The 23,590-nt window shown below is 39.3% G+C and overlaps 1 protein-coding gene across 1 annotated transcript in view; it reads left to right on the plus strand.

The window, feature by feature from the left end:
* The window catches only part of CCDC171 (coiled-coil domain containing 171), a 201,129-nt gene that overhangs the window by 146,602 nt on the left and 30,937 nt on the right, over nucleotides 1-23,590 (plus strand). The gene's annotated exons all lie outside the window — the stretch shown is intronic.

Below are 23,590 nucleotides of genomic sequence, written 5' to 3' on the forward strand. Positions count from 1 at the left end.
TAATGTCCATACATATGCTTGAATGCAGTATTTCAAAGATGATGTGAACTTTTAATTTTGCAGTTGTATGTTAAGCGACTGACAGGAACATGATCATGGAAAAATAGAAATGTTGTATGTGAAGATTGATACCACTCTGTCTGACCCTTTCTTTACTCCTTCCCTCATCCTGGCCCACATTCCCCCCTCCTCCCCCCCCCCCCCCCCCCCCGCCCCCGGCCTTAATTTAAGCAAGACAAATAAATTAGAGAAAAAAAGGGCAAGATTTTTATGTGGCTTCTTAATCAGCATCTGATTTCCCACGTTTTAGAAGTAATGGTGATTTTTGAGCATTCCTAATTTAAAAGAAACTGCTGTTTGGAATACATGCAGGTTTAAAGACTTGTATGTTTCAAAATGCTAATTTTCTTAAGAGGAAGCAGTGGGAGAAAAAAGAAATGAACTGAATGTGTACCTGTTTTCAGCTCTGAAAGTAGGTTCTGTGGGATGCCTCCTTGTTACGTCTTAAACAGAAACTTTCAGGCATTATAGCTGTGCCCAGTGACTTGATTCTTATACATCATTATGAAAGGCAGAACATTTTGTTTTGTAAATGAGAGAAGGAAAGGTAGATGAGAACATACTTCTTTTTGTTGTGCTCTTTTTTGTGAACCAGAGAGAGTTAGGTAAAGTGCAACGAAGTCAGACAATGAAAGTATTGCATAGTAGGTATACATTCCTGTAGTAATTCTTTGTAATTTCTTGAAGATTTTCTATTCTAGATGCAATATGTAATTACAGAAACAGGGTCACAAAATCAGACAGGGAAGAAATTGATTCTAGGCTGGATGTTTCTCACTCTTGCCCTCTTGTATGCATGTGTTTCAATATGATAAATATTTAAATTATGTGTGTGTTGCCATGTACCCATAATAAAATGATAATATGTAACACCTTAAGATTCCCGTGAATTTTAGTTAACACAGGTGCATGTATCTAGAAGAGGATAGAGCTGGAAATATTTTCCTAGCGGGAAACCCCAGGCCAGGGTAGAGGGGGAGGAGGAAACTCATGGTAATCACAAACTTTCAAAAATACCATTCTTCTAATTTAGTGGCTTATTCAGTGATGGCTGCCTTTTGGCTTTGGCTTTTGTCATTTTTTTACATCAGAATGATTGTAGAAACATTTCCAATACAGCCTGTTCTTCCTTTCTTCATAAGAAAATAAAGAGAAACAAAAGTATATCAAGTTGCATTTTGCATTTGTACAGATTGCTTATGGTATGACTAATGCATAGTGATGTATGCACCAGGTAGCTTACTTGTGGTGTAGTACTGTAGACATACTTATTGTTCACCTGAGAGGTACATGTACTTACCCTCTACATACACAAACATTGTGAATAGTTCACAGTATTATATTTTTCCTCTCCCCCTGCTCTGTCGTCTATCCCCCTTCCCCCTCCCCTTCCCCTTCTCTTCACCTCCCCTTTCCCCTACCCTTCCCCTTCCTCTTTTCCTTCCTCTTCCTCTTCCCTTTCTCCTTCTTCTTCCTCTTCCTCTTGCCCTTCCCTTTGCCTTTCCCCTTCCACTTTCCTTTAATTTTTATTTATTTTTCTATTTCCTGTTTAATGATTTATTTAAAGAAGTTGCATCAAAATTAAGATCCTAAACTAGACAGTATGACAGAAATGAAACACTGGCTATCAGAACTGTTGAGTACTTACAGGAGACTGCACTGTTTTATTTGTATTATTCATTTATCCAAGTCATAGTAGGGGCTGGAATTGGGAATTAATAGTATCACGTGCTTTGGTTCAGTGTGCATCACTATTTCTTCATATGAAGAAGAAGGGGTTAAAAAGGTAGCATGTATGTATGTGCAATGCATATCTAACTTTTTTTTTTTTTAAACAAGTGGCTCTTAAAGGCATTTTGAATGGAATCTAATATCCTTAGTTTACTCGATGTGTTCAGCAGCATTAGTGATCTATCTTCCTTGCCATTAGCAGTATGGGAAGTCTTGGAATTTTTAATTTGTTGTTATCTCTAGTATGAATGATTCCAGGGAAAACTATGATTTTTTTAAATAGGAGACACGTGCAAGGAAGACTGGTGTAATGAATCTAAGTTACTTGACTGTGAACTATGCTAGGAGAGATTGGCTTTCTTGTGGCATTTTTAATTGTCTTGCAAACCCAGAAAGTTTTTTTTTTTTTCCTAGCAAATGGATCAAACATTCCAAGTAGTATGAACACTTACAGGGCTGTTCAAATAAGGTCTACAGGAGATGGTATGCATCTTTTAAAGAATGTGTTGTATGCTCTGGTGACAGACCTTTGGATAATGAAATTAAATATTTGGGACACAAAGTCCTCTGTATCTTCCCCAAATATAATGGCTCTTACTTTGCAAAATTATTTAATATGTTGAAATGGAAGTTATTTAACAACAACGTCCTTGAACTGAGTGTCTTCTAAAGCCTCATGCATGTATTTGAGGTATGACTGAATTTGTAGACATTTGTTAAATTCTTGGAAACTCTAAGTAGAATTACTATAATAGTTTGAAAACGTCACTTGAGATGGCTGAGTAATGAAAAAAGTGCAATATCTTGGGAGAGTGAAATGATATGATTGCTATAGCTTTGAAACACTCTTACCTAGTATTTAATTGTTGTGAAGGATGGTATGTCATGAAGTTCTACTCTATGTTACTTAGTTAAGGTTGAAAGTGAAAAATAAGCTATTATTTTTAAGCTTCTGAAACACGTGAGAGCAGGATTTAAGGTGGGAGCTCCTGGCTGTGCCTGAGTGTACCTGCTGAAGACAGAGTGGAACCGTATTTGAACCCTCCAATAAATACAGGGTATAGGGTGAGAAGAGCAATATGCCACATTCCTAATTCTTTCTTGGCAGATGACTATTTAAATTAACAAGTAGAGGTTATCAACTCGTTATAAAATACAAAATTTAATTGTCCCACTTTTAGGAAAAGGGTAATGTTCTCTCAGCTCCTTTTCTGAAACAAGTTGTTGGCTCACAGAAAATGTGGTCATTCAGAAGATTCATTCTGAATTATCTCAAGTGCTTTTACATCAAATATGTAATTAATATTCATGCAAGGAATTTGACCTAAAAAAACCCACATAAAATCCCCCAAATAAACCAGTTAAGGTTTAAATGTATACATAATTAAGCATTGGCATACTCCCACAATTTCCTGTGTTTCACAATGTAGACACAGAAGGGTAAGAACTGGTGTAAAGGAAACTTCTTGAAACAGATTTGGGTACCTCAGACAAGTTCTGCAGTAGGAATAGGATGTACAGTGTATACTTGCAAAAGTGCAAGATTCCCAAACAGAGAAAGGCTAACAAGATAAAAATCAGTGGTTTTGCCCAATGTGCTTAGGTTGTGTTTTGTATCAGTTGGTGCAGCTGATTCTGCAGTTGGCAGAATCACATTTGCTGCTTGTCTGAAAGACATGCATATGGCTGTGTGATCAGACAATCTCTGATGTTTGCACGTAGTAGCTGCCTGCAGATGTGCAATTAGGGAAAAAGTAATAATATTCTGTGTTATGGGAACTACCATTACAGCTGTCTTCAGTGTCTCTATTTGTGTATTTTATTATGCATATTTTATTAATTTGCTCTATTAATTTGTGGTGGTTGCTTTTGGTCAGTATGTGCCATGATGATCTTTCTTCTTTAGTGTCTGATTGCTAAAGAAAGTTGCTTTGAAAGGAAACTGATACTCACAGATGAATTTGTGTTGGTATTTTACAGAGTTTGTACGAATTGGAAAAGCTGAATGGGCAAGTTTTTGTGTGGCTTTAATGAGGATGTTAATATGTAATGCATTTATGTGTGTTGTGGTAGGCCTGATAGGCCCAAAATGGATTTATCCATGCCCTGGCTTGCCCAGGCATGCTTTTGTGCTCTCCCTCCTTCTGTTTTGGGGAGAAGCAACCACAGGAAAGAGGAAAAAGGACCTGGAGTCATTGAATCTAAGGACTCTGGTTTGTCCAGATATGTTCTCCTGCTCCCCCTCCTCTGTGCTGGGTGAAGCAACAGCAGGAAAGGTAAATGAAAACCCTGGCTTCATCTAATATGTTCAAGCTTGGAAAAGTGCCATTCTGATTGGCTAATCTGTGTCCAAAACCCCATTAGTCTCAAGCTGATATTGATAGAAAGGGATGAGCAGGTGTGCTGCTGGTGCTGCTGCTGCCTCATTGCATCCTGAAATTTCCTGGAAACTGCCTGCTTTGAGTTTACCAGGAACAAGCTCTAAATGCCTGCACATGATCGACCTGCATAGCCAGTGTGACATTGTGCTGAGTGCACATCACATTGCATCCTGCCTGCCCCTCTGCAAGGCTTCTGCTGAATCGGGAATCAAGAGGAATCAGGTCAGAGACTATGCTATAGACTCCCAGCTTCCTGAGAAAAGAGCCTGGGAAACTCTGACAGCAACTCCTCCATGTGCTTTGGGTACTGTCTGATAATATTTTGTGAGCAAATACTTAAAAGCCTCTTGTAATTCACTAATTGCCTTCTGTCATAAGCAGAAAGGAGCTCCTGTGTCCTCTAGTGAATAAATGTTACAGAGGGGGATTTCTTCATGCTTCCCTTATTAGGGGGAGGTGAAAAATTAATTTGAGGCGGTATTAATTTTTTATAAAATTATTTATTAATATTTACAAACTCTTGCCACCTCCAACCACTGAATAGTTATTTTGTGCAAACTTATGAAAACAATTAGGATATGATATATTTATGTATAGGGATTTGAATCAAACTATCAACTATAGACAGAGAGAAAGATTCCTTTAGGCTTAATGCCTGCTCAACAACTATACTGTCTGCCCAGCAGGGGCTGAAAGTCGTGTGTCTGCTCTAAGGCAGAGGTAACTTATATTACAAAGGAATTAAAGCTTACTTAAATGTGTTGCTCTTAATATTAATCATTAATCACCCTCTCGGGATTGTGTTTTCAGCATGCCCAATATTCGTGTCTTTCTGAAGCTGGAATCTTCTGGGATTGTGAGGGGAATGATAAATCTTCCCAGTCTCTGGGGTAAACAGGATTTCTCTGACCCTCTCTCCTGGTGTGAAGTGTTCTCTGCCTCGATGCTGCTACTTCTTCTGGATGCTGCGTGTCCAGGAATGGTCAGCAGACAAGATTCCAGGTGCAGGAGGAGGATTTGTCCGTGCATCTTCTGGCACGGTCTTCTCACAGCTAGCAGGCTGTGTTCGTGGGTTTGCGGACAATCTGGAAGGTCTGCTGGCCTGATTCTTCAGGCCATAGCAGCGGGCAATGAGTATGTGCCAGGCTGCTGGGAGATTGATCTCCGTGGATAATTCGAGATAGTTAGCCGGTATGTACAGCTGCTCTAGGCTTAGGGGCTATTGGCTCCCCATATGTATCAAGTGCAGGTGTGAATGTGCTCTGCTTCCAAAGATTCGCAGACAGGTTAACTGCGAGTCGAGATCAATGCAAGAGGGCTGAGCCCCAGTGAGTATGCAAGTAAGAGAGGGCCAGATCCTATGTCTAGGCCTTGCATGCAGGTCAGGGCTGCTATGTGGATCAGAGAGCTGAGTCTGAACAGCTAAGTCTGAACCTCTGAACATGTGGTGCTCCTTTGCACCCCTCTTTATGGACTCTAGGCCGAGATCGTGGCTCTTCTGGCCATCTACAGTGACCAATCAGGTTGGCAGTAAGCCAAACCTTACCTTCATAGGCAGAAGCTGTTTGCCTGGATCCTCCCAAATATGGGGATCACCTGGGCGGACCCCAGGGATACACGAACTGTGTGTGTGTGTGTTACACAACCTGTTTACTACCATGGGTCCTGGCAGAAAAACATGTCCAGGCATGCAGAGGCATAGGGAAGCCTCTGTTTTGGGGCTGCAGCCCCTCCACCACAATAAGCAGTATAATTAACTGCACACAGTATGATCAACCTCAAGAATCTTTTCTTCTAGTATAATGATTGCATTTGCCATTGTAAGAAATAAGTGCTCTTGTTTTGCCTGTTCCCCACATGTATAATTTTCCAAACTCTGCATTTTTGAACCTTGTGAATAAGTTTTCTGTCGAGTTTTAACGTTGGTAAACAGTTTCATAGTTATTAACAATCATTGCCTGGATAGCAAAATTAATCCAGATTATTAATTTTGCATAATCCATCACAATGTGGTGTATGAAAAAAGCAGATACAAGTATGAGATTATGGGCAGACTTCTGGTGTAAAATGGAGTGCAGATACATGTGTCAATATTTGCCAGCACTTAAGAAGTCTTCGGCAAAAATGTTTCGTGATTGCTGCCCTTCACATGAGATGTTCTCTTTCAAGCTGGTTGATTCTATGATTCTGTGTAATCACCTGACTCTTGGAAATCCTTTGCATATTAAGAAAATTTTTGTTTGTTACAACCAAAGACTTCAGTATGTTAAGTCTGTATTTTTCATACAAACTCTTCCATAGTTTTGAAAGATACTGTACACATGTGATCTGCTTTTTCTTCTCCAGGTGGGCTGGAGATGGCTAAGATTTCGATTTCATTTTTCTGTCTCTGTCTCCCTATCTTTTTGTTGCTCTTCCCTGGCCCATGCCCTTGCTCCCTGCTGCATGTTGTCTCTCCCTGTGTCTGATGTGCACTCCTTTCACTGCATGTGTGCTCCTTCTGCTGCACAAGTGTTTGCTGTTGTGTGCATGTCGTCACATGTGCAACCACTGCCTGCTGCTCCTGTGCTCCTTCTCTGCCATGCCTGCTCTCCATGCTGTATGCACGCCCCCTTTTGCCTTGGTCCATCACAGAGAGAGTGATTTGCCATTGGAATGGGCTGCCCGGGGAGGTGGTGGAGGCACCGTCCCTGGAGGTGTTCAAGAAAAGACTGGATGAGGCACTTAGTGCCATGGTCTAGTTGACTGGATGGGGCTGGGTGATAGGTTGGACTGGATGATCTTGGAGGTCTCTTCCAACCTGGTTGATTCTATGATTCTACCTTCTGCACTGTCTTGATCTCTCTCTCTCACTGTCTGCCATTCTCTTCTGCTCCCTGTGCTTGTCTTCTCCATGCTGGCTCTGTCTGCCTCATTCTGTCTCTCTTTCTGTTGACTCTGTCCCTCTGCCTCTGGTCCTCTCTCTTTGTCTCCCTCTGAACTTCTTTAGGTTGTGCTCCCTGTCTTGTTCTCCTGCTGTCTTCAGCATGTGCCTGTCTGTTTCTGCAAATATATGAACTACTCATGGAATTTATATGTATTTATTTGCATTTCTCAGGTGTTTGAGGTAATTTGAAATGAAAATTGCAGTAATAATACTAAGGCTTATAGTGGTTGTAGCAATACAGTGAAGTAGGAACAGATTTTGATTGTTAGTACATATCATTGTAAATTTACAAAGAGTAGATTCTTGCAATTTATTTTATATTATTTAGTTATGCAGTATCTACTTGTGTTGTAGGTCCACCTTTTCTAATTAATTGGACAAACACAAATGCAGTTTAAAGTGTTAAGAGATTATTAATTTGTATTTATTTTCATTTGTTTGTGAAGTTTGGATTTATATTTGATAGATCAGAAGGTGAAAGATATATACAACTCTACTGATAGTTTTTATCAAGGTAATAAATACTTCCTCATTCCTATCAATAAAAAGAATCTCACTAAACTGAGGCAGCAAGTGATTTGAAAGACAGTATTATAATTATGTCATTGGATTTTATCCTCTGCATAGGACAAGTCTTTCAAACGTAAGTGATTTTTGATATGAGAACTTAATGGGATGAATTAATTGTAGAGTAGATGCTTGAAAACTGAATTATTAGTAATTTAAATCTTGTACTTCTGCTTTGGAGACTTTTCTTTTAAGGGCAAGGCTGTAACAAGAAAAAATAATGGTGTGTTTTTTCTCTTACTGCTTCAGAAAGGAGAAACCCTTTTAAGAGAGACTCAAAGATAGTGCATTTAAATATACACGCACCCAGCATGCACACATTTCTGTTTTCATTCTTGCTGCCACAAGAAGGAACAGATTCCTTCACCCACAGAAGGAACTATCCATTTCATGAAGGAGGCCAGAATATTGCTGCCTCTGGAACTGGACTGCTGGTTCTTGTTGGGTAAAACTGGGTCTTCATTTTCAGGAGTACAACAACTGCTATCAAAAGCATTTGGACTGCCTTCCCATTCTTTCTTCTCCTACTTAATATAATTTCCTACTTAGTGCTTCTGGACTGACTACAAGCATGACTTCCAATATACTGTTTAAAGAGTGAAGTGACTCTATTAAAATAATCGTACTTTGCTCTTGCACCTTGAGCTGAATTATGTATGAATCAGTAAGTGTTCTAAATTCATTAGAATGGGCTGACACTTCACACAACCTTGGCCTTTCCAAACTTAACCAACTAGGCTTTTGATACATTCTCTCATAACATCCTTGTAGGTAAACTCAAGAGAAGTGGCTTAGATGATTGGACTTTAGGGTGAATTGGAAATGGGCTCAACAACAGAGTTCAGAGAGTAGTGATCAGCAGTGTGGAGTCCAGTTGGAGACCTTTAGCCAGTGGTGTTCTCTGGGGATCAGTACTGGGTCCAGTTTTGTTCAGTATCTTAATCAGTGACCTGGATGAGGGGATTGAGTGTACCCTCATCAAGTTCACTGATGATATAAATCTGGATGGAGTGGCTGACTGTATTTGGTTTGACTAAGCTGGAGTTAGTTTTCCCCAGAGCATCTTTCTAATGTGTTTTGCAGTGCTGTAGCTGGGTGTTGATAACACACCAGTGTTTTGGCTACTGCTGAATGACCGCCCAGGCTGTACTTTTCAAATATTTTCCTGCCCCAAGAGTATGCTGAGGGGGTGGGCAAGGTCTCGGGAGGGAACACAACCAAGCCAGCTGACCCAGACTGGCCAAAGGGGTATTTCACACCATATGACATTAGCTTATGATATATAAAAGGGGAAAATAGGATAGTTGTCCATGGTGTTTGTCCTCCGGAGCATCTGCTGTGCATAGAACCCTGCTTTCTGGGAGTGACCAACCACAATCTGCTGATGGGAAGTAGGGAATAACATCTCTGTTTGCTTTTGCTTCACATTATTAAATTGCTTCTACTTAATTACCAGTCTTTTGTTATATTTTCCTCTCTCCCCTGTCAATCTAAGAAGGGGAATGATAGAGCGGCTTTGGTGGACATTTGACCTCCCAAGAGGGCCGAACCACCACAAGGACACACTGGAAGGCTGTGCTGCCATCCAATGAGATCTAGACAGGCTGGAGAAAAGGCAAACCTGATGAAGTTCAGTAAGGCCAAGTGCAGAGTCCTGCATCTGGGAAGGAATAATGCCAAGCACCAGTACAAACTGTGGGTCATCCTGCTGGAAAGCAGCTCCAAGGAGAAAGACCTTCAAGTCTTAGTGGACAGCAGGTTATCCATGGCACAGCAATGTGTCCTTGTGGCCAGGAAGGCCTGGGATGCATAAGAAAAGGTGCATCCAGCAGGTTTAGAGAGGATCTTCTCCCCCTCTACTCTGCCCTGGTGAGACTGCACCTGGAATACTGTGTCCAGTTTTGAGCTTCCCAATTCAAGAGAGACAGGGATCTACTGGAGGGAGTCTAATGGAGAATTACGAGGATGATTGTAGGACTTAAACATCTCTCCTGTGAAGAAAAAACTGAGAGAACTGGGGCTGTTTATTCTTGAGAGAAGGCTGAGAGGAGATCGTATGAATATCTATAAATATCTGAGGGGTGGGTATCTAGATGAAGGTGCCAGTGGTGGTGGTGCCTGATGATAGGACAAGGAACAATGGGTACAAGCTAGAACACAGGACATTCCACCTCAATATGAGGAGACACTTCTTACTGTGAGAATGACACAACACTGGAACAGGCTGCCTGGGGAGGTGGAGTCTCCTGTGGAGACTTTCAAACCCCACCTGGGTATGTTCCTGTGCAGCCTGCCCAAGGTGATCCTTCTTTCACATGGGGGTTGGACTTGTCCCTTCCAACCCCTAATGTTCTGTGATTCTGTAAACTAAATTAAATCTTGTGCTAGTTTGAAGCAAGCTGGAATGTTTTGGTGAGAGGAACTAGATCATAGGCTGTGAAGGGAAAACAATGGTGATGTCTGCTCCCCTCAGAGTCTTGCTGAAGAAACGAACACATTAGATAACACTCTTGCCATTTTGTCACACTCTGCTTTGGGCTGCTGACTGAGCTGCAGCTCCCTAACCTCACCTTCCACTCACCTTTGCTTCTTAACCTCTTGGCTGAACCTCTATTCTTCTTTAGGACTGGGGTAAGGTTAAGAGGGGCAGGGGGAAGGGGCAGAGGTGGTTGAGACCCCTTCCTGGGGACTCAGGTTTCTGGGAGGGGAGTTGTGCTTCTCTATTACCTTGTATATTTCTGTATATAACTGTATATACTGTTAATACCTGCTTGTATATTGAGCTAGCTGTAAATAAATAGCTTCATTTATATTCCCAGAGCCGACCGAGACTAGTCTGGGTGACTTCTAAAATGTGGGGGGTGGGTAACACCCAAACCATCACAAATCTGAATAACCAGATTGAGGAAACGTAATACAAAGAAACTGTAAATGAATCTCAAATGTATTCAGATAGTATCTGAAGTTGTATCTCCAGGTAGGTTGTATCATGATGGGAAATATTTAGAAAGTATTTTAGCATAAAGTATTTTAACTGTAATCATGACATTAATGCATGTTAGTGAAACACAATACATAAAAAGCAAGGCATCTTCAAAATGCCAGTGATGTTGGAAAGTTACCTTTTGTAATTTGAATTTCACATTCTTCCTCCTTTTCATGGGTTATTTGTGTTCTCGTCTTCCTATCCTCTCCACAGGATTTCTGTTAGAAGTATTTTCCTGCTTGTTCTCGGTTGGGTTTTTATTGCTCTCTTTCCTTTCCTCATTTCCCTCACTCCCTGTGTTTCTTAGCCAACCTTTCACTTTTTTTTTTTCCCTCCCTTGCCTTTTTTCATTCTAATAAATGAATTGCAACTATATGAACAGCCTTTCTCAGGAGGCTTTTTAGTTGGCTGGTACACTGATTCCACCCCAAACCTGTTAAGTTTTTGGCACTATGGGGCTATAAATATAAAAATCAGTATCAGTAATCACTAATTAATCAGTTCCTGAAAGCTGTCACTTCATGCCTGTGAAAATACTAACTCTTGTCCAGCCTCTTTCATAAGCATTATTAGTTTTTGTAAAACTTCCCAGTTAAAAACTACTCTTGAATATCTCCAATGCCAGTGCTAGTATATAATAATTTAAACTTTCAGTAACCTTCCTTAATGGAAACTTTCCTTTAATCAGTCTGTCTAGAAATCATATAACTATCTGCCTTGTCCACTTAGACTTTTTCTATACATTTATATCTTTTGCATGCAGGTAGTCTCTTATGAATAATCTGTGCTGATATGCAAGAAAAGCTCTATAAGAACTGCATAAAATATGATTGTTATTCACCAAGTTTATTTAGTTTTGCTTCTGCTTGTAATCCTGAGGTTTTTTTGTCCCTTCTGTTTTTTCCAGGTGGTTACCAGGGTTGTGCACAAAGACCAAACAGGAAGCATCTTTATTGCCTTATAGTGACTTTCCTTTTATGAGAAAAATTACTCTAGGGACATGGTGATCTCAGTATATACCCAAACCTGCCACACTGAATCAGGGCAGATTTCTAAATGCTTCAACTACAAAAATAAACCATCATTCAGTAACAGAAAATAAAAAAAAATAGAGCTTTCATGGCACCTCGTTTGTTAGGCAGTATTTCTTACTTCAGAAATCCTATCTTTCAGAACTACACATGATTATCTGTGTGCAGTGTCCCTAGCAAAGGAGTAATTCTACCAGATAACCACAATGTAGCTTGGATGTGACTATTGTTTGGTATTCTCTGCAGTGTGTACTGTTGTAATGGAGATAAGCCTATTTAGAAGCATAGTTGTTAAACTATTGGTAATCATAGAATCATAGAATCAACCAGATGGGAAGAGACCTCCAAGATCATCCAGTCCAACCTATCACGCAGCCCTGGATTTATTTTGGGTTACAAAATAAATTCAAGAAGTGAATACTCTGAAAAAAATGGGGAATTATCTAGAATATTGCCCTTTTTTGGCACTAGTTCTTTAAAGCACTAAGAAGAAATGCTGAGCAAATGAGTCTGAGCAATAGATGTTAATAGACATAACAGGCAATAGGTTTTGTTAGACAAGTATCTTAGTAGCAGAAGTAGTATCAAACAATTTTCTGAATTACATTTAAACTAAAAAAGCCCAAACATACAAAAAAACAACCATCAAATGAAATTTCTTAAAATGATGAATCTTTTGTCTTTTTTTTTTTTTACTTAACTGCTTAGTATTCCATTATTATAAAACATACATCTTACCTATTTGTTATCCTCATCAATAGCTTACAGAGCAGGAAAAAAATGACTAAATAATGCACTATATTAGTTCAAAAAATTGTAGTGAAACGAAAAGAGACATTTCTGCCCAGATACTGCATTTGGTGGGCCTTAAAGACCTGGAAGAGGAACTTCAGTGAGTTTATTATGGCTTAGTGATTTGCTGATTGATTTCATTTACTGTCAGTTAAGGCTCTCTTAATGTCAGCTTTCTTTGCATAATGCCTTGAAGTAAAAGACTGATGAAGTTTTTCAGATTGATGCGGCTTACATAAACTGACCCTGATTTGCCCTTCTGCATGACAATATAAGTGACAGTAGTTAGATGAAAATACAGCGATGAATATGCAACTTAAGGATTAAGAAAAACACAGTGAAGCTTTCAGAATATGAAACTGGGAGCAAACCCTCAGCCTGTTCTGTCAATTCCACAGTTGTCCTACATTGTAGAAATAGTCTTGGGTAGCATTCCAAGTGGCATAGGAAGAGTTATGAAAGGATTGTTAACCTGATTTATATCACATTCTACCTGCTTGCCACTAAATCGTTTTGGGGATTGTTTGGGTGTTTTTTGGGGCCAGGTGTGTGAATTATGGCTTGTAGATTCACACGTATTGTTACCTATTTAGTTTTTTTGCATTGTTACATTGCAGGAATTTTAATGATCTTCTATGCTGTTTTGATTTTTTCAGTTACTGAACTGATTAATGATCTAGTGATATGTGCTGCTAGAATCCTAAGGCCAGAAGTTCCAACATTTATAACTGGGTTGTGAAAAGCATATTTTTTTTAGGATTGATAAGGTCTACTGCTGCATGTGTTCCAGGGCAAACATGATTCAAAGGACACTCATTTTTAATGAACACTTGTCCACTGCAGTAGCCAATTTTATTAAAGCCTTTATTATCTGTCCCTTCATCACGGTCTGTTTCTTCATTTGGAATGCTTCCCTGATTATTGGTCTCCTCCCAGTAGAAGCAAAAAGATGGTAAGTGTCATGGATTGAGTTGAACCTGTTGCTATTATTCATACCATGCTGCAGTCACGCCAGCTTCAAAAATGAAAGTGCTAACTGGAGCAGAGTATTATGGGGCTTGAAGATTATATTGCAGCGTGGGAGGCTTCCTGTTCCTGTTGCTCCTTCTAGTTCCAGGTTCCTGGGTGTTGGCTTTTTCTGCAGAGATGGTAGTGAGACCTGTGGGAGAGTCAGGTAGCTGATGGTTTTGGCCTTCTGGTTTAGGATTTTTTTTACCCTGCCATATTTCACTGTATTTCTTTTGCAAACAGACTAAGCTAAGGTAATAATGCATTGTATTATTAGATTAATTAGATTATTATCTAAGATAATTATGTATTGTGCTTGTGATGTCTCACATTATGTTAAGCTCATCTCTATCTCAGCCCCAGATTTTGTGCATTACTGTTCCCATTACTTTTGTGTTGGGGAGCAGGCAGGTTAGCCCCTGCACTGAACCATTACAGTAAGAAGTTAGGAGGTGGAGGGAAAGTGGAGAGGGCTGGAGAGTACTACAGTAATGGAAAGAGAACATTTGTGAAACTGTTTTGCAAACCTGAATAACAGCCTGCGTGTTGGCAAGTTTACTTGCAGAGGACCATCTTTGTATGGATTTTAGGAGGATAATGGAAAGGCCATTGTTTATCCTCCTGGAACCTTGATAGAACTTACACTTAGGTCCCTCTGGATTACTTCTACATCAGGATCTCTTTTTTGACAAAAGCACAATTCAAAAGTAAAGACCAGGATTCCTCCTGTGGTGCAAACTTGGAATGCACGTTCAGTGCCTGAATTCCACATTTTAGTTCTGACTTCACTCAGTTCTAAAGCAGATTGTATGTTCTTTTCCAACACCATTATCCATTTGTAGGTCCTCCTCTTCCTAATGACATAGTAATTGACAAATATTAAAGGGTGAGATTAGAGGGCAAAGCATCATGCTGTGTATAGTGTATGTAATGCATGTAGTGCCACACTTTACGTCCATGTTCCTATTCTGAAAGGAATAACTTGTAAAATAGCATTTTGCAAGCTAAAGATTACAAGTTGATGTTTGAATTCTGGTGTTTTTACAAATGCATGTGAAGACCACAGGCCTGGATGTTGAGAAGTTAGTCTCCTGCAAATCAAAATGTGATGTTTGTCTGTACCTTGGCAAAGGTCACTGTCCTAATGCATGATTTGTTCTGCATTTATTCCATGTGAGACTCATAGCAAATTTTACTCCTTTGGGAAGTAGACTGTGGGACTAAGTAAGCATCTAATGCCTAGAAGGCACAGAGAATGGCAGTAAATTATTTTTTCCCTACTTAAAAGCCTGTTGGACAGGGGAAATATAAAAAAGAAAAGAGTGTAGGAAACTGGGCTAAAATTTCTTGAGAATTTCTCCTGACCTCCACCATTTTAGTTCAAGAACTTTCTGAAACAAAGTTAATATTTTTATATTTAACAGCCATTTATTGTCCCATTGCTTTTTGAACCCCTGTGAAGTTAAGCATTCATTTGACTTGTGAAAAGAGTATTTGCAGTTCCTGAAAAAAACAAACATTTTCTGTGTTTGTTTTGAAAATGCCTTCTGCTACTTCATTTTATGTTAGTATGTTTATATTAATAAATATTCCCAGTTTACCTTCTTTATGCTAGTCATATTTTGGCATCATCTGTCATAGTCACCTTGTATTCTCTGCCACTGTATCAGTAGTCATTTCTTTTTAGGGCATTTTTCTAATTTTGGAACTCAAGAAGGTGAAAAAATTAGAAATAATCTCTAATTTTGAGATGTGATAAACCTTGAAAATTGTTTTTCCATGTTGGTTTTTCTATGTTACCAACATACATAGGCATAATTCCTCATTAATCACCTGACTCCAAGTAGTGGTCCAGCTCTGAAAATTAGATAAGGAAGTAGTAAATCATTTAACAGTAGGAGTGCTTTGGAAAAAGCTGTCCTTTAGTGTGTTTTGTAAATTAGGATGGGCTATGGTTGTTGGATAAGCACCAGCCAGTCTCACTGGTTCACCATTAATGTCACCACTCAAGCACATGTTGTTGTGATGTCTGCAGTTGTTACCAAATCCCATAAAAGGCTTTCCCAATTTAGTTACAATACTTTATGATATGAGGTATTTTCCTTATAATCCTAATGCTGAGGAATAGTTAATGCTTTCTAGGCAAACTCTTCTCACCAGTGCCTATTCTCCTTAGTTTTCTAGCCTCTAATTTCATAAACCAAATCCAGAAAGTCACTGTATCTCTTACCCTTCTAAGGAGCTGGATCTAATCGCCGACTGTTGGCCAGACAGGAGAATGGACTACAATATCCTGTTTCTTACTTGCCAGGCTCCCAACTTAAAAGTTCAAACACTTTTCTGCAGTCTGGTGGTAAATGTCCATTAATGGAAAGATACTCCAGCTTTCTCAGCCTTTCTTCTTATTTTGATAAAGTTCAAGAACATATGAAGCAAACTTAACACCTGAGTTTAGGCAGAATGAAGGGAGTACATCTGTCTATGTGTGGCAGTGGACATTAGATTAAGGGTTTGCCCATTTACCTGAGGAACATGATTCAGCTTTTCTAGATCATTACTTTCTCTGCATAGACTGACTGTTGCTTTTTACTGTCCTGACGTTGTGAATTTGTACACATAACTGATGTTCTGGTGAAAAGCCGAAATGAAAAAAAAATAATTTGGTATCCAACCTAACAAGTGTATTTAAGAGCTTCCTCACAAAACTCAACAAAATGTTGATTTATGCAGGATGAAATATTTATGTTGAATTAAAATGCAGTACTTGAGCACTTAATAAGAAAGACAGAGGAAATGAAGTAGCTATATAACAAAACTTTGTGCAGTTTTCTAGCCCCTGGGTTGCGTTAGACTTGAGCATTCACCAAAAATCTGATATGAAGATTAGAACTAGGTAATATTGTTTATGTGTACCACATAATTGCAGTTGTCATATTGACTAAACTTGCCAGAAGAGACGTTTGTCTCTCCTAAAAAAATTGCAACTGTAGCTTAGATTGTCTTAATTTTTCATTTATTTTTTTAAAGGAAAATATGAAGTCAATGTATTTCTCCCTTCTAATATTTGTAAAATACTGTATGTAGTTCAGTTTGAAAATGCTTTAATGCTTTAAAAGGTGCTTCTCATAGCTGAAAAGGAATCATCTAAATATCTTCATAGTCAGAACATTTAAGAAAATGTCTGTACTAAACCCAGATTTTGTGGGCTCATACTCTTTTCTGTTGGAGTCAAGTGGCAGTCTTTTTCAACACTGGTTGAAAATAAATTGGTGTTCTTTCATGAGTCTAAAAGGTCTCAGTAGCATCTATTTGTCTGTAAAGCATATCTCTTTACTAAAAGTAATTTAAATTGGTCTTAGCTAATAAAGCACTCTAAGAGTGAAAAAATCTCTTAATTTTCAGCAAACTCGTTTTTTCTGATTTGTTGGCAAATAGTTCAGTTAATTACTTCATAGAATCATAGATTCAGCCAGGTTTGAAGAGACCTCCAAGATTATCTAGTCCAGCCTATCACCCAGCCCTATCCAGTCATCTAGACCATGGCACTAAGTGCCTCATCCAGTCTTTCCTTGAATACCTTCAGGGATGGTGACTCCATCACCTCCCTGGGCAGCCCATTCCAATGGCAAATCACTCTTTGTCAAGTACTTCCTCCCAACATCCAGCCTATACCTCCTCCAGCACAACTTGAGACTGTGTCCCCTTGTTCTGTTGATGGTTGCCTGGGATGTATTAAAACAAGAACACAAGATATAGATAAGACAGTGTGTCAGTGTGCTTTCTAACCCCCCCATGCTGATCCTCCAACCTCACCTTGCATGTAAGGCAAACTCTGGGATAAGGTAGAAAGGTGGAAAGAGGGTGGAAGGGTGGTTGGGAGCTCCTCCTGGGGACTCTGATTTCTGGGAAGGGTGTTGTGTTTCTGTATTACTTTTAATTTGTATATTTCTGTATATAGCTGTATATATTTGTGATATACATTGTAAATATCTGCTTGTATATTGTGCTAAGCTGTAAATATAGCTTCATTCCTTGATTTCCAGCCAGCTAAGTCTAGTCTGGGTGACTTCATAAGAGAGTGGGGGGTGTGTATAACTACCAAACCATCACAGTTGGATAGTTTGTGGACATCATTTCAGAGGAACAGAAGAGTATTTCAGCTCTCACATATACCTTCTACATGAATTTGCTTCAGATTTTCCTACTTAGTAACTTGCTAGATTCATGTCTGTTTCTCTCCTCTCCTTGAATTGTTCTCATACACATATACCTATAACTAATTCATTGGATTTCATACAGTTAAGACTTAGTTTTTAGGTAACATGTACTTATAAAGATTAGTTTGCCTGCTTAGGATATCCTGTTCCTTAAAGGAGTCCTTTAAAAATAAGGAAAATTATGCTTTAAAGATAATAAATTACTAATATGAATTTGATTGTGAAAACAGAACTCTGTACTTCAGCTTTTGTACATCTCTTCTACTTCCAAAATGTCACTCCAGTAGACCAAAAGTAACATCATCCAGATACAAGCACCTTGTACTTTCGTTTGGCATTTAATCTGCTTTTTATGTGAGATTTTGCTATCTTTTTTCTGCTTAAGACTCAATCGCAGAATTGCAGAATCACAGAATGCAAGGCAGGAAAGGACCCCAAGGATTGCCTGGTTCTACATTTCTAGATAATAGTATAGTTTAAACGAGATGGCCTAGCACCTTGTCAAGCTGAGTCTTGAAAAACTGTCCAATGTTCACTACTTCTCTTTGGAGATTATTCCAATGTCTAACTGTTCTTGTGGTGAAAAAATTTCTTCTAAAATCCGACTGGAACTCCCCCAGGAGTAACTTATACCCAATACCACTTCTCTTTTCCATGTGATTGCTTGTGAAAAGGGAGTCTCCATCTTCCTGGTGGCCACCCTTTATGTAATGGTGCACAGTAATAAGGTGTCCCCTAAGCCTTCTCTTCTCAAGGCTGAAGAAACCAGTTCTCTCAGCCTTTCCACATGTGGCAGGTCTTCCAGTCCTCTGATCATTCTTGTGGTCCTTTTCTGGATACTTTCTGGTATGTCTACATCTTTTTTTATACAGTGCGTAAGCAGTACTCTAGGTGTGGCCCAATAAGTACTGATCAGAGTGAGACAATGGCCTCTTTCTCTCTTGTGGTTATGCGCTTGTTGATGCAACCTGGCATCCCATTTTCCTTCTTTGTCACTACAGTGCACTGTTCACTCATGCTGAGCTTGTTATCCACCAAGACCCCCAAGTCCCTTTCCACAGGGTCGTTTTCCATCCAGATGGATCCCAGCCTGAGCTGCACTCCTGGGTTATACATTCCCACGTGCAATAGCCTATACTTGTCCCCATTGCACTTCATAAGGTTCTTGCAAGCCCACTCCTTCAGCCTGTCCAGGTCTTTCTGGAGGGTGTCTCTCTATTCTAGAGTGTCAACCTCCCCACTCATTTGGTTATCATCTGCAAAATTCATCAGGGTGCTCTTGATCCTAGGATTCAGATAACTTCTGAAGGAAGGTATTGTAAAGCTTTGGGCTCAGTACTGATCCCTGGGGGAGTGCGACACTACCATTGTTTTATTAAAACTGCGTTCTGATTTTTCGGTAGCGACCACTCCTGTTTAGTTATTGTCATTGGTGGTAATATATTTTGCTCATAAGTAGATTTTCATAATTACAGATGAGTTACTTTAACACAGACTTTATTTTCAGTGATTACTTCTCTCTCTTTCATCTCTGTCCAGCATATACACTGCAAGAGAAAGCTGAAGGGAGGGCACTACACTGAAACTTCTTTCCATTTCTTTCTTGTCAGATATTTTTACTTGAAAGTTCTCTTCCTCCTCGACTGACCAAAATATTCTTTTTGTGTTGAGAGTGTGTAAGAAGGTAAGAAGGTGAGCAGTGTGATGGTAGAGGTTTCTCCGTAGCAGTACCTTTTTGAGCAGTGATTGTTCTTCCTTTAGATTTTGAATGCACCTGTGCTTGTTTTCTGTAAGACAGTGAGAATGGTCTCAGCATTTCAGCCTATAAAAATCTGGTAAACTGCTTGCGTGCTTGTGATTGTTTGGGTGTTCCCCCTCCCCCCACTTTAGTAATCACCCAGACTAGTCTCATCTGGCTCTGGGAATATAAGTGAAGCTATTTATTTACAGCTAGCACAATATACAAGCAGATATTTACAGTATATGCAGTTATATACAGAAATATACAAGGTAAAAAAGTAATACAGAAAAACAACTCCCCTCTCAGAAACCTGAGTCCCCAGGAGGGGCTCTCAAACACCCCTGCACCTTATCCCTGCTCCTCTCAACCTTACCCCAGTTCCAAGGAAGAATGGAGGTTCAGCCAGGAGGTTAGGAAGCAAAGTGGATTAGAAAAGAAAATGGAGGGTGAGGTTAGAGAGCGAGATCCAGCTCGGAGCTCGCCAGCAGCAGAAGAGAAGTGATTATTTATGTTTTTGTTTCTTGTTCCTATATATCTCAGCAAGCCTATGAGCAAAGTAGACCACCCCTGCACCTTCCACCTGCCCCTCTCAATCTTACCCCAGTCCTAAAGAAGAATAGAGGTTCAGCCAAGAAGTTAAGAAGCAAAGGTGAGTGGAAGGTGAGGTTAGGGAGCTGCAGCTCAGTCAAAAGCCCAAAGCAGAGTGTGACAAAATGGTGAGAGTGTTATCTAATGTATTCGTTTCTTCAGCAAGACTCTGAGGGGAGCAGACATCACCGTTGTTTTCCCTTCACAGCCTATAATCTAGTTCCTCTCACCAAAACATTCCAGCTAGCTTCAAACTAGCACAGTGGTCCAGAGGTACTTCTGAGTAGTCAAGAGTGCAGATAGCTTCTTTGCTATAACATTTTCAGAATGCTTTTCACATGATCATGCTAATAGTTTATCACTTTCTAGAAGATCAGTGTGTTCTTTTTGAAACTCTCGGTAACAGTTTTCTCGGCAGTTGTTGTAATGTCTGTCTGCTGTGTTTTAGAAGCACTTTCCCTTCAGTCTCCTGCAATTTCAGTGCTCCCTTTTCAGCTTTCATGTTGGAAGTAATGTCATTACCTCTTGCAGAGAATCTAGTCTTTTATTTAGAGCTTCAGTCCCTTGGGCTATACTCAGAGACCTACAGGATAAAATAATCGTTATTGAAGCAAAGGGGATAGAGTTAGTCCTGGAGTGTGGCACTGAGTCAGCTTTTGTTGACCTAAATAAAAAAATAATAACTAAAAGAGGTTGTAACAGAACTGTCCTGCATTTGGCACATTTAAATTGTGCATGCCACGCTTGAATGGAACCAAACAAAAAGTTTAGTGTCGAAATGAGATACAAGGAGAATAGATCATTAAAGAAGTGCCAAACAGCTGCAAAATTGCTATTTTGCTGAATGTTGTTTCCCTTGAGGATTTTTTCTGATGCCTGAGAAGCTCTTATACTTACATCCTCCACTGATGCCACTAGACATTTTGGACTATGGGTTAAGGAAATGAGAATGAGTTTTGAAATACTAAAATGTTTGGGGAAAATTAATTTTAATCTTTTCTTTCCCAAATAAAGCTTTTTAAAGTCTATAATAAATACCCTGATATCTGTCTTCTGAAAACAAAAAATTGTTGATACATGAGTTTTCTTCAGGACTCATTTTAGCTAGTTGTATTTATATCAGTTTGGAGCAAGCAGTAATGACAGGCATTTTATGGGTTATCCATTAAGCACGCAGAACTTCGCAGAGTGAAGGTCTGTTTTCACACCACTTGTTTTGTCTGAGCTGCACTTCTTCCAATCTCTCAACCACAAATGAAATGTTGAGTCTTTTCAGATTCTTGTCTAAGCACTTTGTTATCCTAGACTTACTTGTAATTCATCTGAAGACTATTCCTTCTCTTGTTCTTTTTAATCTTTTAAAGCAAATTAGATATATTTGCTACCTGCTAACATTCTTTTTAGTTGAAGAATTTCTTGAAGGGAGAATCTATCAGTTAAATGTTTTGACTTTCTTTAGAATCATTGAATGGTTTGGGTTGGAAGGGACTTCCAAAGGTCATCTAGTCCAACTCCCTCTGCAGTGGGCAGGGGCATCCTCAATTAGATGAGCTTGTCCAGAGTATTTTATAGTTTTTGGTTTTTGCTAAGCACATTGTATAAAATGGAATGTCTTGTTATTTTGGCTGATGCATCTGGTGTTGCAAACTCAATGTCTATAATGTCAGCCTGTTGGTCTGTTTGATACTTTTAAACAAGCATTAAGGTCTTCGTCCCTTCCTTTAGTTTTGTTCCTTCTAAACATGAGATAGCAGGACCAATAAGACCCAGAGTTAAGAGTGTAACATGAACATAAACCCAGACCTATTCTTAATCACTCAGTGTTTGATTTGTCACTTTAAAACAGTCTAAGAATTTAAACAGAAACTCCCATTCACAATTATTTATAGTTTGTAATTCAATTAAAGACTGTTAGGAATTTTATTTGTTCTCTTTAACCAAACACTGAGGACAAGGGAGACAACAAGTACACTGTTTGAATTTGGAATTAAAAATGCTGGTTTTAAAACAAATGTATAATAAACACACTAAAAATTTGGTGAAAGTTCTTGTATTACTTTGCATATGCTGGTCTGTATATTTCTTGTCATCTGCAATTCTGTGATCTGTTTCTACTGTAACCAAATGGAGAACGGTTGAAGTTCAAATAGCCTTTGAATTTCATAAATTATTTTCTTTAGAAAGGTTTATTTTCACATTTCATATTCCTTAAAAAAATTCCATTTAAATAAAGTATTTCTGAGGATTTGAGTCTTCCAGTCACGCAAATTTATAGCCAAATTTATCGTACAAAAGCTGTTCTAGAGCAACTACAACAGTGTGTACCTTAAAATTAGTTGTTCTAGAAATGATGTGCAGAACAAGGAAATGATTGGTTATTCGAAAGTATGTGGAAGGAATATTAGAAGGAAATTGTTCTTACATGTCTTCTGCAGGGCTTTCTCTAACGTTAAGTGTTTTCAGTCCTTTTAAAGATCAATCTGGAGAAAGGAAGCACATCTTAAGTTTTGATATCTTCCTCTGTAGCTTGCTGCCTTATAGTTTCTAACCAGCATCAAAATAGTTTGTCTAATTTTTACTCTCAACTCATGTTTTTCTGCTTTACCAACCTGTTTCTTAAGGCAGAGGGACACGGTTGCTGTCTGGGCTGTGCACCCACATTGCTGGCTTATGTTGACCTTTTCATCAACCAAGACCCCCAGGTCCTTTCTCTCAGGGCTGCTCTCCAACCATTTTGCCACCCAGCCTGTATTTGTGCTTGGGATTGCACTGATCTTAGGCTGGGCCTCATTGAATTTCATGAGGTTGGCCTGGGCCCACCTCTCCAGGCTGTCCAGGTCCCTCTGTACGGCATCCCTGCCCTTATTTTCCAGGTGAGAATGCAGGTTTAAGTTTATAAATACTTATTAAAAGAAGTATTTGTCACCAATTATTTTCTGACCTACTTTTGAGCCATGAGCTGCCCATGGCAAAAGGACAGAAAATGTATTTTACCCTTTTCCAATGAATAAAATAATAAATGCTGATTGGATGTTTAAATGCTGAATGGATCCACTGATTGGATGTTTAAAAGGAAATTCTATTTGCAAATATGTACCAAAGGCATTCAGGTAAAATGAATACATTCACAAATTAGGGTCAGTTCTTCATCTGGTCCTACCACCCCACTCACCTCAGCAGGCCCAAGAGCAGGCCAAACTGTTGCCCCCCTGCACACCTAGAAGCCTACTACAGGCTTCTACAGGCCTTGAGGCATTGCTGGCAATTGCCTGCCAGCCATGACCAAGAGAAAGCTGTTTTCTTCACAAACCAAGATAAGATGTGCTCTTCCCAAGGTGCAGGGAGAAGAGAAGAGAGACAATTAGCTGTGCACTCTCTTAAATGGAGTTATACAGGAAATCAGAAGAGAATAACAAACTACAATATCCTGGGACAAACGGCCCATCCCCCTGGGACTCTCTCGAGAATATGGAGGAATTTCTTTGTGGTTATACCTTACCCCTTAATTTCCTTTAACTTTTATAACAGAAGTACTTATACTTAAAACAACTTGTCTGTTGAA

This window comes from Pogoniulus pusillus, chromosome Z (assembly GCF_015220805.1).
Source record: "Pogoniulus pusillus isolate bPogPus1 chromosome Z, bPogPus1.pri, whole genome shotgun sequence".
NCBI classification, from domain to species: Eukaryota; Metazoa; Chordata; class Aves; order Piciformes; family Lybiidae; genus Pogoniulus; species Pogoniulus pusillus.